Source organism: Canis lupus, chromosome 8 (genome assembly GCF_048164855.1).
Source record: "Canis lupus baileyi chromosome 8, mCanLup2.hap1, whole genome shotgun sequence".
In the NCBI taxonomy this organism is placed as follows: domain Eukaryota; kingdom Metazoa; phylum Chordata; class Mammalia; order Carnivora; family Canidae; genus Canis; species Canis lupus.
This window is the reverse complement of record NC_132845.1, coordinates 22,677,537-22,702,255: the sequence shown is the minus strand read 5'-3', so window position 1 is coordinate 22,702,255 and position 24,719 is coordinate 22,677,537. Positions and strand designations below refer to the sequence as shown.

Here is a 24,719-nt window from a genome sequence, read left to right as displayed (position 1 = left end):
TGAAACTGTTACTATTTGCAGATGACATGATACCATATAGAGAATATCTTAGACTCCATCAAAAAACTGTTGGAACTAGAGTGCCTGGGTGGCTCAGTCAGATGAACATTGGACTCTTGATTTCAGTTCAGGTCATGACCTCAGGGTCACAGGATCAAGCCCTGTCTCAGGCTCCATGTGACACATGGTGACTGCTTACAATTCTCTCTTTCTGGGATCCCTGGGTGGCTCAGTGGTTGAGTGTCTGCCTTTCGCTCAGGGCGTGATCCCAGAGTGCCAGGATCAAGTCCCGTATCAGGCTCCCTGCATGGAGCCTGCTTCTCTTCCCTCTGCCTATGTCTCTGTCTCTCTCTCTCTGTGCCTCTTGTGAATAAATAAATAAAATCTTTAAAAAAAAAGTTCTCTCTCTCCCTCTCTCTCTCCCCCTACCCTGCCCCTTCTCACATGCACATTCTTTCTAAAACAAAACAAAACAAAAAAACCCTGTTAGAACTAATAAATGAATTTAGTAAAGTTACAGGATACAAAATCAATACAAAAATCTGCTGCATTTCTATACAGTAATAATTAACTATCAGAAATGAAGAAAACAATCCCATTTACAATTGCATCAAACATAATAAGATACCTAGGTATAAATTTAACCAAGGATATGAAAAAAGATATATTAAAAACTATAAAACATTAATGAAAGTAATTGAAGAAGACACAAATAAGTGGAAAGATAATCTGTGTTTATGCACTGAAAGAACCAGCATTGTTAAAACTTCCATACTACCCAAAGTAATCCACAGAGTCAATGCAATCCCTATTAAAATTCCAATGACATTTTTCCAAAAACAGAAGAAAGAATTGTAAAATTTGTCTAGAACCCCAAAAACATCCAAATCGAGAAAAAGAACAAAGCTAGAGGCATCAGGCTCCCTGATTTCAAACTATGTTGCAAAGCTATAGTACTTCAAACACTATGGTGTTGGCAGAAAACAGACAGAGGCCAAAGGAACAGATAAAGGGGCCCAGAAAATAAATCCGTGTCTCTTATGACAAAGGAGCCAAGAACAGACAACGAGGAAAAGACAGTAAAATATGTGGTCAACCATAAGGAAGAATTTAAACTTGATTATTGGCTTATGGGTATTTGATTGCTTTATTTCATTTGCATGTGAGCAAAGGGAAGTGGTAATTCAAGTACATTATAGCAGTGCTCATGGAGACACAAGTGTTCTAAAGCACCACAAAAATCACAGGCACTTGTACACTCATGTTTATAGCATCATTATTCATGATAGCTAAAACATGGAAGCAACCCAAATGTCCGCTGACGGATGAATGGAAAAGCCAAGTGTAGTGTACACATCCAATGGACTATTTTTCATCCTTAAAAAGGAAGAAAATTCTAACATGCTATAGCGTGGATGAACCTTGAGGACACGATGGTAAGTGAAATAAGCCAGACACAAAAGGAGAAGGTACTGTACGATTTTACTTATAAGAGGTACTAAGTGGATACTTACAGATCTAAGATACAGTGTTAGAGTATTTAACTACTCTGAGAAGTCAAAATCATAAAGATAGAACATAGAATGACAGTTGCCAGGGGGTCTGGGAAGGGGGAAATGGAGAGTTAGTGTTCAATGGGTGCAGAGTTTCAGTTTTGCAAGTTAAAAATAGTTCTTGGAATGGATGGTGGTGATAGTAGCACAACAATATGAATGTATTGATTGATTGATTGATTGATTGATTGATTTTACTCATGAGAGACACAGAGAGAGAGGCAGAGACACAGGCCGAGGAAGAAGCAGGCTCCATGCAGGGAGCCCGATGTGGGACTCGATCCCGGGTCTCCAGGATCACGCTCTGGGCCGAAGTCGGTGCTAGACCGCGGAGCCACCCGGGCTGCCCTGGATGTATTTAATGTCACTGAACTGTGTGCTTAAAAAATGCTTAACACAGGGATGCCTGGGTGATTCAGTAAGTTAAGCGTGCAACTGTTGATCTTGGCTCAGGTCATGATCTCAGGGTGGTGAGATAGGGACCCACACCCGGCTCCACACTGGGTGGGGAGCCTGCTTGAAATTCTCTCTCCCTCTCTCCTTCACATCCTCCTCCTTTCTAAAAAAAATGCTTAAGATAGTAAATTTTATACTATATGTATTTTACCACAATTTTTTAAAATAGGAAAAATAAAAATAATGACCACAAATAGCTCATCTGGTTTAGTGTTTGTTTCTGTGAGGGAGGTCTGTAAAGTGCTTTGCAGTCATTTATTAGCTTTGGGATGTTTTGTCAAATCAAACTACATTCTTTAGATAAGGAGTTTGGTTTGCTTTGATATTTAATGACCTTCCTTTTACCTAAGGCACAGAATTTCCAGATGTGTAACACCCCCCTGACACCTAGCAGGAACTCACAGCCTGGCATATAATGAGTACTCCATAAACATTTTTCAAGTAAGTAAATAACAGCAAAGGCTAACATCTATTTTGAACATTTATCCAGAAGCAGGTTTACCTTGAAGCTGAGGAAGCTTAAGTTTTAAGATCTCACTTTAAAAAGACCTGGGGAGGGGCCTTAGGAACTTAGGAACTTAGGAACAGTTCACATAGTCACTTATTCACATAAAACTTACGTAAGATTTGTATTCTTTTTATTAAAGAGAGTCCCCAAAGTTGTATAATCTTCAGATCCCACAAAACCTGGATGGACTGCTGGACTTACTACTGCCTTTGTAATGACTTGCTAATTCCTTTCTATGGTTACCTAGTAGTCCTCATGACAACCCTGGGTTCTCTCCACTTCTCAGATGAGGAAATCATAGAGCTTGACCATGGTTACTCCACAGGGCAGTGATCCACAGGGATTTGTGCCCTGGCATTGGGTGCTAACACTACAACTCCACTGAGCACCAGGGGAGGCCAACCCTGACTCCAGTCCACGTTAAATTGGGTGTGTGCTTGATAAATACTATAATTTCACTCTATGTAACTATAATAACGACAGTGATGGCTGGTCTTTTAAAATAACCTGTGATTTGGGGAGAACACTCCTTACACAGGCTTTTCCTGCCCCATCTCCATTTAATATTCTTGTTTAGTAGATGGAAGGAAATTTAGGGAAGAGGGGGGGAATGAAAAGAGTGAGGCCAAAGAGAGGAACAAAAGGAACAGAGATATAATGGTGCATTAACAAAAATTCTCCACACTGGCTCCCCAGCATCATCCCTTTCCTTGTGGGGGATGTGCAAGCATGCTTTGTCTCTTAGGATGTTCCATTTCGGTTTTATCTAGCATTCATATCTACCCTGTCCCCCTAGGACTTCTACTCTGGAGGTCCTATTTCTAGTCTAAAAGTTCCATAAGTCAGAGGGCAGAAAGGAATCCTTCCTGTAAACATCCTCTGGGCCACTCCCGGAAAAGGTAAGCAGCAACCACTGCTTCCTGTCTTTATTCTGATTCTTGGAGCAAATAATATAATTTTTTATTTCTCTAAGATTTCTTGAGGCCAATGGGAGAACAGAAATGACATGTCAGAGGATTAAAAATAGCCTTCTATTGAGGATACCACTCTGTTCAGATTCAGTGTCTGGCCTAGGAACCTCATTGGTATTCCTGGCTTCCATCAAGATGCTTGGCCTAGCACTGTGCCTGGCACTTGGGAAGTTGCCAGCTGACTCCCACCCCTCAGAGAGCTGCTGCCATCAACCTAAATGCAACACCCACATACCCAGATTTCCGTCCCCCACCAGTAATCTAACAAATTCTTCCTATAGTTCATCTCATATCTTACTGCTGATAAGGACGGTTTGTCAATGGAGCCCTGATCTAGCCCAGGAGATCTGGGTCCTAACGACAGCTGTTCAGTGAGTGTTAACCACTTATGTGATATTGGGCAAATTCTTTCATCTTGCTGGGCCTCAGTGTCCTCATCTGTCTCATGAGTGATTTGGACTCGGGTTTCCTTCCTAGGGTGATCAACTCACCCCGTGTCTTGGGAAATCCCCCCTATCCCAGGCAAACTGGGACAGGACAAGCTCATCACCCTGCCTTCAGCAAGTAAGCATTTCTGACATCAGAAATGTGCTAGATTTTAAAATGTGTTAGATTAAATGGAATAAGGCTGTTTATCTCTACCCCACTGCCCAGGAAATATCAAAAGGGAATTCAGCAGCTGACTCAGGCCGGGACAAAATTCCAAACGTGTAATTTTTAACAGGCCTTTTGGGAAAAGGTTGATTTCAGATCCTGTTAAGAAGTCATCCCTTACAAATGTTCTGGTTAGGGAGGTTTGAATGTTAACGATTAGACAAGAGCTGTTAAAATCTCAGCTGAACAGCTTAAACTATTTCCTACTTTTAACAAATAGCTTGGATTGTCATGGAACCACCGTAAAACAGTAGGATTTTCCCCCCTAAAGTACGTACTTCTAGGCTATGGGGGAAAAAGCAAAACAAAAACCAGAAACAACAAACAAACAAAACTAAGCGAAGGTCGGCTCCTTGTCTGATCTGCAGCTAAAAAGCAAGTTAAGTCTGGAATATGTTTAAACTTCCCCTCTCTTACATAGGAATGTGCTGATGTGCCTGCCCAAAACCCCAAATGAGCCCCCTTTACTGGGGGGGATGATTCAGCCAGATTCCAACTATCATCAGCAAACAGGCCTGGCTGGTGTGAGTGAAGTCAATAAAGTTTCTAGGACTGTTGACTTCTAGGAGAGAAATGGAGTCCTGGCTGATTTGAGCAAAAGAGGCATTTCAGCTCAATCTGTCAGTTGCCCATTTTTATACTATTTGAGGATTCCATCCTGTGTCCATGGGCCATTACAGTACGTTATTGATTGGACTGGGTCTTGACAAAGGACCTAAAAGGCATCGTGGACCTACACATACAACCTTCTCCCCGGAAGTACAGAGAACTAGAACGAGGAGTGCCTGACCAGCTCAGTGGGTAGAGCACATAACTTTTGATCTTGAGGTTGTAAGTGTGAGCCCCATGTTGAGTGTAGAGATTACATAAAAAATAAAATCTTTTTTTAAAATAAAATCTTAAAAAAGAAAGAAATGAAAAGACAATTCCTTGTATCAGTTATTATTCCCTATAGACAATGGTTTAGTGACCCTTTTTATGCTGTATCTGTCTGATAGAATCTGTCTGTCATGATAGAGCCTATGATCCTATGGATCAGATTATATTCTACAAAACCTTTCCACACATAGAGCATTCAAACTTCATACATTAAGATAATGTATGTAGGGTACAACATCATTATCCCCATCTTAAACTGCAGAAGTGGAAGCTCAGAGAAGTTAGGCGTCTTGCACACAGACACAAAACTGGTAAGTGGCAGAGCTGGGCTCAATCCTGTCTTCCTCATCAAAATCAGGATTCTCATTAAAATGCAAAGCAAAGTGCATTTTGCTTATTAAAATATTCCTTCTAGCATTTTTGCTAATCTTTCTCAAACTATTGATATCATCTTAAGATAATGATTAACAGGAGTTTAGAGTGTTAAAAGAGAAGAAGGTCAGAAATGGGGGGTACCACCCACATTTAAAGGAGCCGCAAGAGAAGAGAAGGGTCAGAGAAGGGACATCAGACCCAACCAGCTCAAGGCTGCCTCCTAAGCCAGGGAGGAAAAAGGAAACTTCATCTGTAAGGATGATAGTTGACAACGATCCCTTGTTGGTCTGGTGTTCAGGGAGCAAGAGCAAGGGCTTTGCCTGGGGTGGGGGTAGGGAAGAGATCCAGGGCACAGGTGAAGGCTGGCCTTGGAGAGGAACATGGACAGTTGCAGACAGGGTCTTGCAACAGGAGGGCAGCAGAATAAAAGGATGCAGATACAGACATCTGACACACTTAGTGATACCTCTGCAGAAGCTCTCTTGTGCTTTTATTTTCTCAGCAAGCAGGTAGTTTGGAGGAGAGAGGAGAACCAGTGAAATCCTCTTTTTAGGAGACAGGGAGAGTAAGTCACCTGAGGAAACTGGCTGGGATCTCCAGGCAGCACTAAGGGTTTGAGGTCACTTAAGATTTGATGTCATTGTTGGGTCATAGAGATTAAACCACCAAACCCCAGGCCTCCCTTTATCCCCACCCTTTAAGTGTGCTTTGCTTTAAAACACATAGCACTTATTCTTTTAATTCATCCACAAACACATGTGTCACAGTTAACCTGGTCCTAGGTGCATAGGTACAGTGAGGCACATTCTCTCCAGGGTCAGGCTTGGAGGTAGGTAGGGAGGACAGAGAGCAGGAAGGAAAGGTTGGCTCCACTGGGGCCTTCAGCCCTCATCCTCCACGAAAGAGAGAAATGGATGTTCTTTGAGGGCAGCAAGCTCCCTTCAGCATGTAGGGAAGAATCAGCTGGACAACATGACTTTGAGTTGAGAACTAAGTGAACTTTGATACACTAAACCCCAGAATTAGACACTACTACTTAGGCCTACTCGCTCAGGTCCAAGCTTCAGTGGACCATCCCAGACACCCCCAAGGAGCTTCACCAGAAACTTAACAGCATGGAGGAGGAAGGGAAGAAAAGAAGAGACCTGCTGTAGGCAGTTCACCGCCAAGAAGAGAAAGGCAAGAGGGTGTTCCTATCTGGTGCACTAAAGTCACCAATCAGGTATATCATTTTATCTGGGGGAGGAACGAGGGCAAGTGAGAGAGAAGGAGGCCAGGAATGTGACACTAATGTATGTCCCTCACATGGAAGAAAACAGCAGGGATGGGGAAGGAAGTTCTCCTCATGATAGTCATAAGTTGAAAGAAAGGTCTTGGATCATGAGGTGCCACCCAGCCTCTTGAATCCCACTTTAACCCTGAAGTCAGCAGAAGATGGGTAAAAAGGAGTGAGAAATTTGAGGGTATAAACAGGAAATTGATTTACCATGTTAGCCTATGTAATCTGAGCCAGTCAACAGGAAAGTGAGATCGTGAAAAGGAGGTAGTAGGACCCAGCAACTGGAGGCCCAGGGCGATGGAGGAATAGTTGGCTTTGAAGTTTCAAAGGTGGCACAGCCTTTCACATATTTGAAAATCCCCATTCTGATCCTCTTGAGTATTTTTGCTGGAATTAAACATACCCAGTTTCTTCACGGGTATGTTTGAAGAATGTTTCATGTATATTTTTTAAAAGTCTAGTTGCTTTCTACTGAACATGCTCCATCTTCTTCCTTTGAAAGGGTGGCACCTGGAAACAACCCAAAACAAAGACTCCATCCTACTGAAGTAGGTAGGGATCTCTTCTGCCCTGGTCATAGACACCCTCTCTCACTGATACTGGAAGCCATGGGTCTCGTTCCTCTCCGCTAACTCACCTTGAGCTCTCTGGCTACAACCCCTGTGTCTTCCTTGTTCAAGTACTGCTGCCAGGCAAGGCCTCTGCAGCCCCATACCTGAGGAGTTGGGGTTTTTTGGACCTCATGTGTATATTTGCCCATATTAGATAGCAAAGTTTAGAGGAAAGATTTCTTTGTGGATCATTTCAACTCTTATTAAAAATCATACTTGGGGCACGTGGGTGGTTCAGTGGTTGAGCATCAGTCATGATCCCAGGGGAGGAGGGGAGGATTGAGTCCCGCATTGGGCTGCCGGAGAGAAGCCTGCTTCTCCCTCTGCCTATGTCTCTGCCTCTCTCTCTGTGTCTCTCATGAATAAATAAAACTTTTAAAAATAAATAAATAAGAATAAAATTCTTTTTATTATTATTTTTTTTATTGGAGTTCAATTTGCCAACATATAGCATAACACCCAGTGCGGATCATCCCATCAAGTGCCCCCCTCAGTGCCCGTCACCCAGTCACCCCAACCCCCTGCCCACCTCCTTAAGAATAAAATTCGTAATGACATTTTTATCCATTCTAGATCAATTACTATTAGTCCCGGAAGTTTCTGGTGGTGAGGGGGAATGTATAACTTATTTACATCTATGTATTCAGTAATCATTTACATTTATTGAGAACTTTCCACAAGGTCAGGACTAGAATACAGCAGTAGTAGACAAATCAGGCCCGGCCACTGCTTTCACAGAATGTGCGGGGTAGGATCCCGGAAAGGACCTTTTGGTTTGTATTTTGGCATAAGGAAGATCTTAACTTACCCAGAGACCTGAATTTATTCACTGGAGTTTCTTCTTCTCTCCTCGAGTTATGACGGAGGACTTGACTCTTACCTTTGAAAGCCAGTCTCTGTACTGGTACTGCCGTACTCACCTCCTCTTACCTATTTTCTCTCCTGCATCACCTCTCTCTTTCCCAGATGATTCCCTTCAGCTCATGCATCTGCTCACCTTCAAAAACTTTTCCTTGATCCGCATTTCCCTCTCCAGCTACCGCTGTGGTCCTTTGTATTCCTTCACAACAAAACTTCTTGGAAAAAAAAAAATCCCCCATGCATGGTGTATCTGAGGCTGGAAAAAGCTGGATGTATTTGGAACAGCTGTGAGTGTTGTGGCAGAGAGCTGATAAGCTAGAAAGAGCACTTTCCAGAGGGGGTAGGCCCAGAGATCAAAGCCCTCTGCAAATATTCTGATAGAAGGCAGCTGTGTCAGAGCAAAGCCCGCACTGATTTCTCCTCCGAGAACTCTTGCTAAGTCCTGATTCTACCATTCTTTTTTTTTTTTTTTTTAAGATTTTATTTATTTGAGAGAGAGAGAAGGAAGGAGAGAGCGTTTGAGAGCATTGAGAGGAAGAAGCAGGTTGCCCATCCAGCAGGAAGCCCGATGCAGGGCTCAATCCGAGGACCCTGGGATCATGACCCGAGCCAATGCCAGTCACTTAACCAAGTGAGCCCCCCAGGTACCCCCTGGTTCTACCGTTCTTTAGCTGATGTGACCCTGGTCTTTGAGCCTCAGTGTTCCTCATCTATCAAGTGAAAGTAGAGATATCTCCCCCATCAGTTTTTTGTGGGCAATGAGAGAGAATGCCTGAAAGTGTGAAACAAATATCCATCAGTGTTTCTGTATGGAAATATTCCTTCATTTCATTTAAAAGGAAGGAGCTCACCCCTAGTCTGCATCTGGGCTCCTTTGAAATCAAAGTCTGAGCCAAAGACTTGCGTGCATGGCCCCCATGTTATATATCTGGGAATGTGATCCTGGGGAGTGAGACTAGAGAGAAGGAAGGATGAAGGCCTGTTCAAGGGTATGATACTAAGTTGGTCGGGACAGTAGGGGCTGCAGGTGACTGCGGCTCAATCCCATGTGACCTTCTGAGGAGCCCTATGACAAGAATTTCAGAACTGTCCCCTCAGGGCACTTCAAGGGGGAGAGTTTTATTTTTATTTTATTTTTTTTTTTTAATTTTTTTTTTTTTTTTTATTTATTTATGATAGTCACACAGAGAGAGAGAGACAGAGAGAGAGGCAGAGACACAGGCAGAGGGAGAAGCAGGCTCCATGCACCGGGAGCCCGATGTGGGATTCTCTCCAGGATCGCGCCCTGGGCCAAAGGCAGGCGCCAAACCGCTGCGCCACCCAGGGATCCCAAGGGGGAGAGTTTTAGATTCCCATCTCTATTCAAGGGTGGCCCGCTGGGCATTGACTGGGCTGCACCCACATGAGCGCAAAGTGGAAGGCCATGTCACATACCTTTGAAATTTACTCAGATTGGGTTCCTGAAGCAGTGGCTGGAGTCAAAGATGGGGTCAGGAGGATTTGAAATGGTGCACAAGATATGACCCCATCTGACAGAAAAGGGAACAAAGAAGATGGTGACATGACTTGACTTTCATATTATAGCCATAAACCACCTCTTTGTAGAAAAAGAGGGTGGACTTTAGACTTTAGTTTTCTATTTTTTTTTTTCCAGACACTATATGTTTCTGTAGAATTAACAAATACAATGCCCAGGGGTGGCTCAGTGGTTGAGCATCTGCCTTTGGCTCAGGTCGTGATCCCAGGGTCCTGGGATTAAGCTGGCCTTGGGATCCCTGCTCAGTGGAAAACTGCTTCTCCCTCTCCCTCTCGCCCCTCTTCCTCCCTCCTGCTCCTGCTTTCCTGTGCCTGTGCGCATGCGCATGCTATTTCTCTCTCTCTCTCTCTCTCTCTCTCTCTTTCTCTTTCTCTCTCTCTCTCTCTCAAATAAATAAATAAAATCTTGAAAAAAAAAAAAAGGAAAGAGGTATGCCTGGATGTCTTAGCGGTTGAGCATCTGCCTTCGGCTCAGGGTGAGTGGACTTTGTCTGGGGATGGAGCCCCACAACTGGCTCCTTGTGAGGAGCCTGCTTCTCACTCTGCCTATGCCTCTGCCTCTTTGTCTTAAATAAATAAATAAATAAATAAATAAATAAATAAATAAATAAATAAAATCTTTAAAACAAGAAATTTAAATTTTTTTTAGATTTTAAAAATTAAAAAAAATTTAAAAACAAAGAAAAATGGATCTTTAAAAAATAAAAAATAAAATTACACTCCTAAATTCAGGAGTATTTTTCAAAATGATTTTAAGACAATTAAATGCACATATACAAGATTCCATGGCAGCAAGAATTAATGAATCTGATCAGTAGTCAAGAGACCCTTGGTCATTTATTATGCACTCAATTGTTATTTATTAAACACTAAATGTATTCCCAGGCCTGTGTTAAGTGCTGGGTGGGTATAGAGTAGGGAGCAGCACAGATGGTTACTGTCCTCCTGAGAATGGTGGATCATTTAGAGAGGGAGTAGAGAGTAAGCAGGGACCAGCCTCAAAGGATGCTAACATTTCGGAGTCAGGTGGCTCACAAATGAGAAGCCACCAAGGGAGACTGAGAAGGATTAAGCAGGGAGGCAGAAGGAAAACCAGGAGAGAAAGCATTCTCATAGAAGGCAAGAGAAGACAGTGTAGGAGGAAGGAAGAAGTAGCCTCCCCTTAGTGTAGAATATTGCTGAGTCATCAAATGGGGCATGGGCCTGTGAACTGCACACTCCCTCCCCATGGAGGCTATTGGTGACCATACAAGAGCTGGAGTTGAAGACTGGACAGAAACAGAGAGAGTGTGTGTTAAGTGGTTGGGAAGTTACACACTTTGCACAAGGGAATTCTCTCATAGACCCACTCTCACAAACCTGAGTCAAAAAGACAGCAGTTGGATGGATGTGTGAAGCTCATGGAGAATTTTCAGAGATGGAAGATACTAGAGCCTGTTTAGAAGCTAATGAAAAGAATTCATGAGAGCAAAATTGCTTAAATTGTTTTTTAAAAAAAAATGCAATTCCCAGAAAGAACTATATTTTACACTGTGATTCAGCATGTGCTCTACACACATATAATTGAAACAAATGTTTCAGAAAGCAATAGTTTAGTGCAACAATATTTGCCTTTGCTATGTGCAATGGGCTCTGATTATTTCTATTTATTTATTTGAGAGAGAGAGAGATGGAGCATGTGCAAGTGAGCGGGGGTAGGAGTGGAGTGAGAGGGAGAATCCTCAAGCAGATTCCCCACTGAGCTTGGAGCCTGATCCCAGGACCCTAACATCATGACCTGAGCCAAAATCAAGAGCCTGACTGTTAACTGACTGAGCCACTTAGATACTTAGATACCCTTTTAATTTTTAATTCAATTATGGAGGTATACTAGAATATATGTTCAATGTAATAAATTCAAACAAAGCAGATATAGGTATAGTAAAAACTGAAATATCTGCCATCTTTCTAAATTGAATTTCCCAACTTACAGGACTACTGGGAATTACATTTTGATGTGGATCCTTTGAAATTGTTTTCTATGCATTATATATGTAAAATTGTAATACAAATACACACACATACACATAGTTGTTTGTTTTTGATATATTTTGTAAATATGAGGTACATATTCTAGTGTCCTGATATGTGATTTTCTTCCACTCTCTCTGTTGGAAGGTATTTTTATGTCAATACATTATTATCCACGTCGTTTTGGGGGGAAGATTTGTAGGTTTCATATTGCATGAACGTACTGTGATTTATTTAAAATATTCCTCTGCTATAGGACAGTGAGATCATCTTGACTTTCTTATTGTCTCAAAGACTATTGCAATGAACATCTTTGTACATATGTGAATATTTTTAAGGAAGGGAATCTTAGGAATGGATCGGAACATTTTCGTAGATATTGCCAGATTGACTTTCTTAAAGGCTAACTCATTGGGTATACCAGTGACAGTTTGTCAAAAATTTTGTTGTTTATTTCTTGGTTCTAAGTCTTGCTTTGTGAGGCCTTTCCTACCATGAAAATTATAAACATTCTCCATATTACTGCTTAGTACTTCTATAATTTTGTTTTGTATTTAACACACCACTTTTTAAATCTCCATTTTTTTTAATTGGTGAGAAGTGGAGATAAAACTTTATCTTTTCCAAATGGATAGCCAGTTTTTCCAACAACATTTGCTAACCATCCTATCCTTTCCCTGTATTTTGAAATGCTACCTTTATCTTATCTTATATTCTTATATGTGGCCTCTGGCCTGTGCCATTGGTGCATTATCTATTTCAGTGAGTCCACATTATTCAATTATGGAAGATTTATAGTTTGTTTGATAGCTGGGAGGGCCATATTGCCTCTGTCATTTTTGTTTTTCTCATTTTCTTGGTTAGCCTTCCGTATTTACTTTTTGGACAAACCACTTCATGTTCCATGATAAAAGTCTTTCATGGTTTTGGTCATGATTTGCTTGTATTTTCCATAATGAAATCTTTTTTTTTTATATGATTTTATTTATTTATTCATGAGAGACACAGAGAAAGAGGCAGAGACACAGGCAGAGGGAGAAACAGGCTCCCTGTGGGGAGCCCGAGGTAGGACTTAATCCCAGGACCCCAGGATCATGCCCTGAGCCACCCAGGCGTCCCATATTTTCTGTAACAAAATCTTATCCAAAGCATTTGGATTAATTCACAATAAGGCATGGAGGAAAAGAGCAGATGTTTGAAGAGAGCGAAGTGTGAAATAACTGTTATGGATGGCAGTTAGATCGTCCTGCAGATGAGGAAGCAGCCCAGAATTTACAACAGCACCTATGTCCAGTGTGGCTGATACTTTCCATCAGTGCTCAGCTGCTTAGGAGGAAGCAGAAGAACCATTTAGTTGGACTCATGTTGGGGTTGGGTGTGACCAAGATAATTCTAACAGAGGGAGGGAGGGACAGAAGAAATTAAGATATTTTGATTTCTTTGTCTTGCATTCAGTAAAGATGGAATAGAAATACCTGTTTCCCATTCACCAAATAGAGGTGCAACTTTCTTGTTTTGTTCCTAAACATCTTTTAAAAAAAAGGGGGGGATTCCAGTACAGTTAACATACAGTGTAACATTAGTTTCAAGTGTACTGTGGGGTGACTCAACACTTCCATACATCACCCGGTGCTCACCACAACAAGTGGACTCCTTAATCTCCATCACCTATTTTCCCCTCCCCCACCCACCTGCTCTCAGATAACCATCAGATTGTTCCAGAGTTAAGAGTCTGTTTCTTGGTTTGTCTCTCTCTTTTTCTTCTTCTTCTTTTTTTTTTTTTTCATTTACTCCCTTGTTTCGTTTCTTTAAACAACTTAATAAAACAAAAATGTTAACTTGTGAGCAAGAAGTTTAAATTACATGCTTTTGGCATTGTATAAATAATTTACCTTATACATATTGTCATGTTATACTGAGATACTTGTCTTGTGTTGACAAGAGAGCAGTTTGGTGTAAACTCCTGTTTTTTTTTTTTTTTTTTAAGATTTTATTTATTTATTCATGAGAGACACAGAGAGAGAGAGAGGCAGAGACACAAGGAAGAGGGAGAAGCAGGCTCCATGCAGGGAGCCCCACGTGGGATTCGATCCCGGGACTCCAAGATCACGCCCTGGGCTGAAGGTGGCGCTAAACCACTGAGCCACCCGGGCTGCCCTAAACTATTTTTTGAGTGTGTATATTTCCCTAACATTTTCTTCGGTAGTAAGCATTCTCAAATGTGCTCCCAGGGGGGATCTAGAAATGTTGGTGCATATCCATTTGGCTGTTTAGGGATTTGTTAGAGTGTGGGAAAATTCTGAGGCATTTTCAGGTTATGACATCTGAATATTTCTTTGCAGGTCCAAAGAACAGTTTATTTTTAAAACTGTAAAGATACTATAGTCTTGGTCCTCATCGAGGGGAGAAATTGCTGCTATTTTGAAGAAATATCATTCAAAATAAAATCCTGAGTTTAAAGTTGAAGATCTAAGATCTAGATGAAATGTAAACGTCTACTAATGTTTCAGATTGTGGTTTATTATATTTTCCTTTACTCAGACAAGCAAAGTTTAAGAACTATTAAAGGAGGCTTTCATCAGGGATATGATGATGGGTTTGATGGATATGACTGATATTCATAAAATCATATTTTTCCATTTTCTCTCCCCACAAACCCAGGTGATTCTCAGCTCCACCTTGGGGATATAACTCAGCCTCTCTTCTGGGGCTTCCCAGATTTGTGGGATGCTCCCCATACCCATCCCGACTGCCTCAGAGGTGGGGAAAGACCCAAAGTAGCTGTATCAATCCCAATGACACCCAGCAATCAACTACTGCAAAGCAGCAATCATGTCCTGTGGGATGGTTTGGAGGTGGCCTCATCCAAAGGCATCTTGGCTTTTGTTTCATAGTTGCCATCAGCTTTCAGAACCTTCTCCATATCTGCTGCAGTCATGACAAACTGAACTCACGTAATTTGAAAGACGTTGTTGTTCCTGTGTAGACTCACTGAACCAAAATGTGGCCAAATTAGGTGACCACAGTTTTCAAGAGTTGCCTGCAGCCTCATGTTCAACTACTCTGCTCATGTATTTTGTATGATCAACCACAACTTATTCCCTGAACTTTGAGGTAAGAGAGGAAAAATAAACATGAAACATCAATGTATTCTTGGCACATACCATCAATTAGAAAATTCACATTTCAGATTCTGACTCCCCTTGACACTTCTTCTCCCATTACCTCCATCCAATCATAAATCTAGTCAATTTTGCCTAAAAATATATCTTTTATATCTATCACCTCTTATCCACTGGCACTGCCAAGTTCTTGGTTTAAAGTCTTTATCACCTCTCAGTATTATAAAAGCTTGTTAACTGGCATTGCTCATCTTCTGAAAATGTACTCAATGGTAATTTTCTATTTAACAACTTTCTGTGGATTATCTGCTTAAATGGTTGGTTTGAATTCTTTCAAGTTCTGGTCCTTACCTGTGTTGCCGGACTCATCTGTCAGTCTCCCATTGGTGCTCTGTGCCCCTACCAAAGAGAACTACCTGAACTTTCAGTGCTGATCCCTTTGCCCAGGGATGGTGTTCAAAATAGTTAAATAATGGGAACCTGGCCAACCAGGACAAACCTCATAACCACTAAAAACTACTGCACTGGGGATTTCTGCTGAATATCAGCTCTGGCACTGTTTCTAGCACCTTGACCTTGAGTCTCTTCCTGGGGAGCTTCTGCAGATCTTTTCCAAAGTTCACAGAGGACTACCATTTTCAAAGGGGCTGGGGGGTAAGAACAGTGTCATTTAGAAAGGTTTATGAGCTTGAAGATACTATGATAACATTTCCAGTACCTATGTGGAGACTGTAGTATTTTCACAGTAGACACTATTTGCAGAACCTGAAATGACTTTTTATATTTTTTTAGGATGTGCTCAAAACAAAACAAACAACACTGCTTTGTCTCTGGTTGCTTTGTAAATGGTTTTGCCTGCTTCTGCTTCTCAGAATTTAATCAGCAAGAGACATCTACCTCTCACACAGACCTACCAGCAGATCACCTTTTTGACCAGACTCAATCTTTTTATTTCCAAGCTGACTAGGAACCATTATGTTCTGAATTGGCCTAAAAGTACAGGGAAAAGTTCCTGTACCTTCTCTACCAAGAAAGGGAATAATACATGCTTTTCCTTAGTCCAGATCATGGTTGTGTGAATTAGTCATCATTAATCATATTTCCTGCATCAGCATCATTAAGAAATTGCTATTAAAGTTGCCACGCAATACAAGACACTAAGCTGGCATCGAAGAAAATGTAAAGAACCAACACAATCCCTGCTTTCCATGAGCATATAGCCTGCTGGAGATAAGACATGATCAACTGAAATAAGAACTTCTATGAAATCACTACATTATGTATCGCTATCAAACAGTAAATACGAAGGCGGGTAAGGGGAAGAAGTGCCAATGTCTTTCTTTCAGTTAAATGAGGCTTTCTGGAGGTGTTGGGTCTTGACATGAGCATTGAAAGGTGGGTTGAGTCTCAACATCGTCCCAGCAGAACCAGGATATGCTATGGATATAGCTAGCCCAGGCCAGGGTGAAGCAGAGCGTTGACCTTGAGGTGAAGCTAGAAAAATAACTGGGGTCAGATTGCAAGGACAATTGAGCCCAAAGGAGGCATTTGGGTTTTAGACTAGGGGTAGATCCCTTAAGTTTTTGTTAAGCAGGAGCTTTACATGATCAAAGCAGCATTTTAAAATATTAATCAGGCAATAGTAGCAAGCAAGCAGTGTGTTGGGGAGAAATGGAAAGCAGTAGGGCTCAGGGATCACGTACTAGGTTTGAGTCTGGCTCTGCCACTTTCTAGCTGGGTAGCCTTGAACCAGTTGCTCAACTTCTAAGTCTCCATTTAGTGGATAAAAGTAGAGATAGTAATGCCTCATTCTGGGGCACCTGGGTGGCTCAGTCAGTTGGACACTCAGCTCAGGTCATGATCCCGGGGCTCAATTGGGCTCCCTGTTTGGTGGAGAGTCTGCTTCTACCTCTTCCTCTGCCTGTGCTCTGTCTCTCTCACTTGCTCATTCTCTCTCTCAAATAAATAAATTAAATTAAAAATAACACCTCATTCTAAGGGTTATTATGGAGTTAATATTTCACATCTATGCCTGTTGTCTCATTTAATTCTTGCATCACCATTTCATTTTGTTCTGGTGAAATATACACACCTAAAATTGACTATTTTAGTTCTTTTAAAGATTCAGTAGTGTTAAGAACATTCACACTGTTGGGCAATCACTAGCACTATCCATCTCCAGAATTTTTTTTATCTTCCCAAGGTAAAAGTCCATACTCATTAAAAAGTAACTCCCTGTACCCAGGCCCAGCCCTTTGTATTCCACTTTCTGTCTCTATGTATTCAACTACTCTAGATACTTCATATAACTGGACTCATTTAGTATTTGTCCTTTTGTGCAGGCTTATTTCTCTTAGCATAATGTCTTCAAAGTTCACCTATGTTGTAGCATGTGTCAGAATTTCCTTCACTTTCAAGGCTGGATAATATTCTATTGAATGTCTTATATCACTGTTTCATCATGAGAAAATTGGACTTAAAGAGGTTAATCTGCCCCCAAAAAAACATCACTAATAAGAGGAAAAGGTAGGATTTATTTTTTAAATTTTTAAAAAGATTTTATTTATTCATCAGACACACACAGAAAGACAGAGACATAGAGGGAGAAGCAGGTTCCATGTCTCTGCCTGATGTGGGACTCAAACCCAGGACCCCGGGATCACAACCTGAGCCAAAGGCAGATGTTCGACCACTGAGCCACCCAGGTGCCCCAAAAAGGTAAGGATTTAGACTGAAGCAATCTGGTTCTGTAGTGCATCCCTATCACCCCTTAACATTCTGCCTCTCTCTCTCTCTCTCTCTCTCTCATAGGTTAAGTACCTACCGCTGCACCTGGCACAGGGTGACTATTGCAGGAAGACATTCTATTGTTCTTGATTATTTAGCAGCACTTCCTCAACTCATCCTGGTAACACAATCCATCTTTTCCTTGAGGGACTCTTTCTATGATTCTAAAGCTGTCCCCTGCCCTCCATACAAGAGCCACAAGAGTAAGCATGTTACCCCAAGCCAGGACAATCAGAGACTTGCCCCTTCCCCCCAAACAGGGACTGATTCAAGAGTGGTCTCCTGGATGCAGTCAGAGTCCTTTCTGGTGCTATGAGGAGGTCATGACCCAGGAGTGATAATTGCCCATTTTAAGCTAAGCAGGACGAGACAGGTGGAGTTCTGAGCAATCATCTGACCCCGAGATTTAGACACATTTAAAGCCAATTGCCCTCATCCACTTCCCAGATACAGGACGCAATACATTCCTGGTTTTAAGCTAATTGGAGTTGAATTTCTAGAATTTGCAAGAGAACGAACCCTGACTAGTACACTGGATCAAGTGGCCCTCGGTAGAATGGGAAGGATGAAACTAATCAGAAGTGTTATGAAGCTGCGTGGTATGAGGAAGAGGGAGAAGTCAAGAGTCCTTCTGCGGTTTGGATACCTGGTGACCAAAAACCCCCTCCATTATTAAAAAGGTAGTAGTTGCTATGTTGGGTAGAAGAGAGGAAATTACCGGTACTCCCAGGAACCCCGAGTGCTAGCCAGCTTCCAAAGGTAGGTGCGCAATACTGCTTATGTCTGTTAACCGCTCTGTCCTCTTCCAGAATCTCAGACCCACAAAGTGTCCGAGGCCTGACTGGGATAGAGCTTTGGAACTCTGCCCTTTCTCCTCCACCTCCACTCAGTAACGTCGCATTCTCCTTTCAAACATAATCCATTCCTTGTCGGGCTCATTCATTCATGTAACACATGCTGAGTGCTTACTCTATGTCAGCTACCGTGCTAGGTGCCCAGGACACAGTGATGAGAAAAGAGATCTGGCTCCCCATCTTTAAGGAGTGTGTAATCCAGTAGAGAAAGCAGACACAGCGTGGATTATTACACAAATGAACATAATTAGAAAATTGCCTTACACACTACGAAGAAAACAGAGTTTCATAAGAAGCTTCTGAGGGGGGCCCCTAATTTAGACAGAGAAGGGTGAGGGCATTAAGGGATGGCTTCTCTGGGAAGTGACCCCGAAGCCAAGGCCAGGCCATGGTGAGGGGTCAACACTGCAAAGGACTGGTGGAAACCAGAGGAGTCGTTTCAGCCACCCCGAAGAAGTGATTCAGCCGTTAGGAATGCGAGGCAGAGAGAGGCTTGGAAATGGTGGCTTTGAAGTGGAGCTGCTCCCCAGGGCCCTTGGAGCAGGGACTGGAGAATACATTCGGAATGGTACGACCCCAGGCACTGCTCAATGGCTGCTCATTCATTCATTCCTTTATTTACTCATTTAAGAAATATTAACGGAGGACCTGCAGGTGGGGAGCACTGTGCTACAGGCTGAGGATGCAGAAGGAAGATCTCTAGCTTGGTGCCCTGCAGGAGGGCAGAAGCACAGGGGGCCCTGCCTCAAATGGCTCCAAGACACACCCAGATCACTCCCCTAGGAGCCCATTAGCCACAGGCTTATGTGTGTGTTTGCTAAGCCTTCTTTCTCCAGGCACTCAACCCTTCCAGACTTGTACACTTTTGTTTTTTCAGAGATTTAAATCCAGTCCTTCCAGCAGAAGCAAAGCTTTACCCACATGAAGCTCAGAGACAGATCACATGGGGCCAACATGGCAGACTGACACCGAACCCAGCATAGCTGCCCAGTCCCGCCAGATAAACATAAGGAAAGGTCATCCAAACACAGGAAGACGGCCGTCCCCTTGCCTTTTCCTTTACCCCCTCCCCTTCCTCCCTCTGGCTCCCTCATCCCCAGAGGGTGGACCCAGCCTTTCCCAAAGTTTATTCTGAGAGCTCCAGGCTCCCACAGTGGAACGTGCTGCGGACATGGGAATACAAGAGCCTGGCCAACAGGGAAAACCAAAAATATAAACGGAGAGATTTAAAAGATTCCTCCCCTCCTCCCAAAGTTGTACCCGAAATATCTGCTTTTACTGTTATTACTAATATTACTGCCTTTACCATCCTTGACTTAAATCGGCCCATCCTGGAAGGAGACCTTCTGAAGTTTATTGCATTTGACAGTAAACATTTAGCACAGAAAAAAGTTAAGCTCTTTCTTAGGACCTCAGTGCCACTGACTTGACCCACTAAACATGCAATAAAATGTTGGGAAACAAAGTCCAGAAAGTCTTACGTCTCAGACACTGGCAATGAGTTTAACAAGAATACAAGTAATGCTGACACTTCAGGGGAAAAAAAGGTTTCATTTTCTTTAAATCCACTATTGGAATTTTGTAAAGAGCCAAGAACCCCGAGCCAGTAAATAGGAAGTCATTTTATCTTTTACTGACATATTCTGATCAAAACAGTGACGAGAGCATAGGCTTTCATTTTTATCCTCCACTTAGAAGAAAAAAAGTGAATATTACAGGATTGTGTACTTCAATGATTATAAATCAGCATTTGTGATGAAATGTTCAGTACTCATTTCAAAACAGACACAGTGTTTAAAAGCAAAGCATAATGGTGACCTTTCTCATTAGCTGTTGCTCAAACAAAGATATGTTCCAGCAATATCCGATGCTTCCTTCCTGCCAGGGCCTCCACCCAGTGCAATTTAAAACACTTGTGTTACATCCAAACCAGAACTGAGGTTGTGGTGGAGTGGAGTTTCAGCAGCGTAGTGTTTATTATTACTTTCTAAGTTTTTTAATGTTTTCTTTTCATAAATGTATTGTCATGAGTTGGGTTTGCAAGATTAAATATGTGAGACCGTACAAATGAATTCATTATAACTTATTTACTCTTCTATGTCTCCATCTATTTTTGTGGCAAATAGCGTCATAGGTTCTTGACCCTGAGGACACTTATTTCGCTGCCCTTTAGTAAATGTTTTTATTAATACATTGTAAGCCAAAAAACAAAAACAATCATTAAGAACTATGCCAAATTTATTTTATGTAAAATCCAATGAACACAAACACAAATCTAAGGAGAGAATGTGAGAAACAGAAAGAGAGAGAATTAGAGACAGCTTTAGTACACATCCTCACTTTCCTCATGCCTGGTATTCCTAAGTCTGGTAATATATGTAGAAAATGATCAAAGTCAAGGTGATTTTTCTATGGAACAACAAATAAGAAAGTCTTTTTTTTTTTCTGGTCAAAGATCCAGTGCTCAATCTTTGTAGAAATGACCACAAACTCTTAGTCCAACTAGAAATGATTTACCATTTATATCTTCTACAATGGACATATTTTTATAATAGAAAGAAAATACATGCTATTTTAAAAGAAATTTTACTTCTTTATACTTAGGCAATATAAAGCTTTCTAAAGTGTATGTTCGTGAGTTAAAAAAAAAAAAGAAAAAGCTACTAATACGTGATCCTACTGATAAATAAATCCCCATGAAAGGCCAGGTAGGTGGATGGTTCTGACTCAGTTTCACCAATCTCAAGTTTGCAGACCACTGTAAACTTCAAAATCATGAATTCAGGCATCATCTTCTTTTCTACAACTTGTCACCTTTGCTGCTAGTTTGTTCAATGATGCCTTCTCAGGGCACCCGGTTTTCTTTTTTCTTTTCTTTTCTTTTTTTAATATTTTAATCTTATTTCTTCATGAGAGACATAGAAAGAGCATCAGAGACATAGGCAGATGGAGAAGTAGGCTCCCCCCAGGGAGCCTGATGTGGGACTCAGTCCCAGGACCCCAGGATCATGACCTGAGCTGAAGGCATCAGATGCTCACCACTGAGCCACCCAGGAGGGCACGTGGTTTTCTAGCAACTCCTCCAGTCTTTCCATATCCATTAGTCCCGTCCTACCTTCCCTTTCCTCCCTTTGTAACTTAGATTTATGGTTCATCATTTCAAAAACTCCCTGGCTTTCATTTGGCAAAAATTTAGTCCATGGAGCCTAACTATCTGTTTTCTCCATGCTTGAACATGAGCAATTAAATGGCAGTAAATTTTTGAAAATCATGCAAAGGGAAGGTTGATTTCACCCCAGGTTCATGACTAGACCTCTTATGGGTTCTCAGGATGGTCAGCAATCCTCTTTAATTCTCTAGTTGGCTTTCTCTTAGGTTCCTTAATGATAACATCATCTCTTCCCCACTCAATCTCAATTGGTGACCTTTGCTTCACAGACAAAATGGAACCCATCCCTCTATCAATTCTCTTCACATAATAAAAGGAATATCTTTCCTATTTTAAGCCTCATTCATCTACCTAAGACTCAGATCTCATCCCATCCCATCTTGTCAAAAATCCACACTATCAATTTGCCTTTCTCTAACCTCACTAGGCTAGATAACTCTGTTTGCCTCTCCAGAGCCACTTTTTATCCTTCTCTACCCTGCCTTTGCTGGGGGAGGCGAAGTCTGTGTGAACTATATCAGCAAGTGATTTTGCCTTTTGTTCTTTGGGGGAGGGAATGGCCAATGAGAAGTCCCAGGAGGAGATCTGAGAGTACAGGTAGGAGCTTGAGATAGGAGCTCTGACTTCTTCACCTCGAAGTCTTTTCGGGTTGGCTGTTTCTTGTGAGCAAAGTTATTGCTTTCTCAAGACAGCCTTCTCCTTCTGGGTTCCAGTATTTTCTCCCTTCCCTCACCCTTTTAAATCTGAGGTCATTGCTCCACTACTTCTTGCCTCAAGGTACTCTACAATCCCTTATAGGTTCCCTATATTATAACTGTACCATTGTAAAGAGTCCTTTCCTCAAATGATCCCAAAGTATTTTGTTTGTTTCCTACTGACTAAACACACTCTCCTCCAATGAATTCTCACCAACATATAAACATGTGCAATTAGCCTAGCCTCACGAACCCTTTGTCTTTACCTGTTATCTAGTTTTTCTATTTGACACTCCTTATCACATCTTAGATCTTGTCATCAATTAGAATTGTCCCATTTCTGAAATCTTTAACTCTAGTATCTGAGCATAATCTCCTAACCTTATCAATATGTATTTCATAATTGCATTAAAAAAACACTAAAGCGGGATGCCTGGGTGGCTCAGTGGTTGAGTGTCTGCCTTTGGCTCTGGTTGTGATCCCCGCATCAAGCCCCCCACAGAGAGCCTGCTTCTCCCTCTGCCTATGTCTCTGCCACTTTCTCTGTGTCTCTCATGAATAAGTAAATTAAAACACCTCTGAAAAAACAAAAACACTAAAGCCCTTGATTCCTACACCCCACTGCCAGTTTCTCAGTCTCCTTTTGTCCTCATTCCCTTCTTCAGGTAGCTTAAAAACAAAGATACATTTGTCTTTCAATCTCTTTCTTGCTTAATACTCTCAATTGCTTGTCTCCTCATTCTTCTACATGCCAACTAGAGAAATCTCAATCCTGACTCAATTCAACTATCCACCTTGTCCCCCTTCTACCTAGCACCGAAGGAGAGGAACATGCATCTGTACCTGGGGTGTCACTACTCTTTTACAATCTCCAACCTCACTTCTGACCTTTCTAGGTGTCCCTAGTCAATATCTCCTTTCTCCTAAACTATAAATATAGTTTCAGTCCTGCTTAAACTGAAAGGAGGATCTAACACTGCCATTTTACCTATCTCACTTTATTTAGTTATTTTTTTTTTAGGATTTATTTGAAAGAGAGAGCGAGTGGGGGTGGGCAGAGGAGAGAATCTCAAGCAGACTCCTTACTGAGCAGGGAGCCCAACATGGGACTCGATCCCATGACCCATGAGATCATGACCAGAACTAGAACCAAGAGTCAGAGGCTCAACTGACTGAGCCACCCAGGCACCCCTTCTTTCTCACTTTAATTCACTCCAATTTCTTTCAGTCTCACGCTGTCCACTGACATTCTTTTTCCATGGTCAGCAACACGTTCCTAATTTCTCAGGGTGATTGAATTTTCAGGCTTTGCCTTATTTGGCTTCTTGAAGGCACTGATGATGTTGTCTATTTCCTTCTTGAAACCCTCTACTGTCTTGCCTTTCAGTTCAATATTACCTCCTGTCACCAGAGGTTCCACCCTTTTCCTTCTTCTCATCCTCCTCTTATTGAATGCCCTTCACATCTCTCCAGGTGCTCTTATCCATTGCCAATGGTTACCAGCATGAACAGCCTGTAAGCAGAGGGTCCCTAAGTCTAGAGGTCAAATCTTGCTCCTAAGTTCCAAAGCAGGATATCTAATTGCTGAGACTTTTAGCTGTATGTTTGACCACTATCCCAAACTCAGTATGTCATACATAAAATTCACATTACGGTCTGCCCGAGTCTTCTCCCTCGACTGAATGGCAGTTTTCCATTTCCCCAGTCACAGGGACCCGACTTTCTGTAGATATCTTTAACTCATAATGCACCAATTCTTACTTATTCATTGGATCACCAAGCTCTTGTTGGTTCTTTCTTGATAGTTCTGAAATCCAATCATCCTCTCTATTCCTTCTGACCTCATTATTTCTTGCTTAGAATGTTATAACAACCTTCTAAACAATCTCTATAATTCCAATCTACCCATCTGTCATACCACAAAAAGCATGATCATTCCAAAGCAAATGTCTTACCTTGTTACTTCTGTTTTCAGAACCCTTCAGTGAGGGGCACCTGGGTGGCTCAGTGGTTGAGCGTCTGCCTTTGGCTCAGGTTGTGATCCCAGGGCCCTGGGATTGAGTCCTACATCAGGCTCCCTGAAGAGAACCTGCTTTTCTCTCTGCCTATGTCTCTGCTTCTCTCTCTGTGTCTCTCATGAATAAATAAATAAAATCTTAAAAACAAAAAAGAACCCTTCAGTGACTCTCCATTGTGTTGAAGGTAAAATCCAGACATACTAGCATGATATGATAATCTCTAATAGTATAAATTTTGTTGGCTGCAAGGAACAAAAACCAGCTTCTGGCTAACTGAAGAGAAAAAAAGACTGTAGTTTATTGGAGAAATATTGAATAAGTTTATGGAATTGGAGGAATTGAACAACCAAAAGGCAGGCAGAACCTGAACCAGGACAGCTC

General features: G+C 41.8%; 1 long non-coding RNA gene across 5 annotated transcripts; it reads left to right on the top strand.

The window, feature by feature from the left end:
• Positions 1–6,092: 6,092 nt before the first annotated feature.
• Positions 6,093–20,919, top strand: LOC140637987 (uncharacterized). Of its 5 annotated transcripts, none has more exons than XR_012035100.1 (7): positions 6,093–6,618; positions 7,178–7,227; positions 14,355–14,807; positions 15,608–16,210; positions 17,390–17,533; positions 17,627–17,805; positions 18,103–20,919. It is a non-coding gene; the product is annotated as an uncharacterized lncRNA (long non-coding RNA). The 5 variants fall into 5 exon arrangements; XR_012035098.1 differs by having other exon boundaries at positions 17,627–18,361; positions 19,334–20,912; XR_012035097.1 differs by having other exon boundaries at positions 17,627–20,917.
• Positions 20,920–24,719: the final 3,800 nt, after the last annotated feature.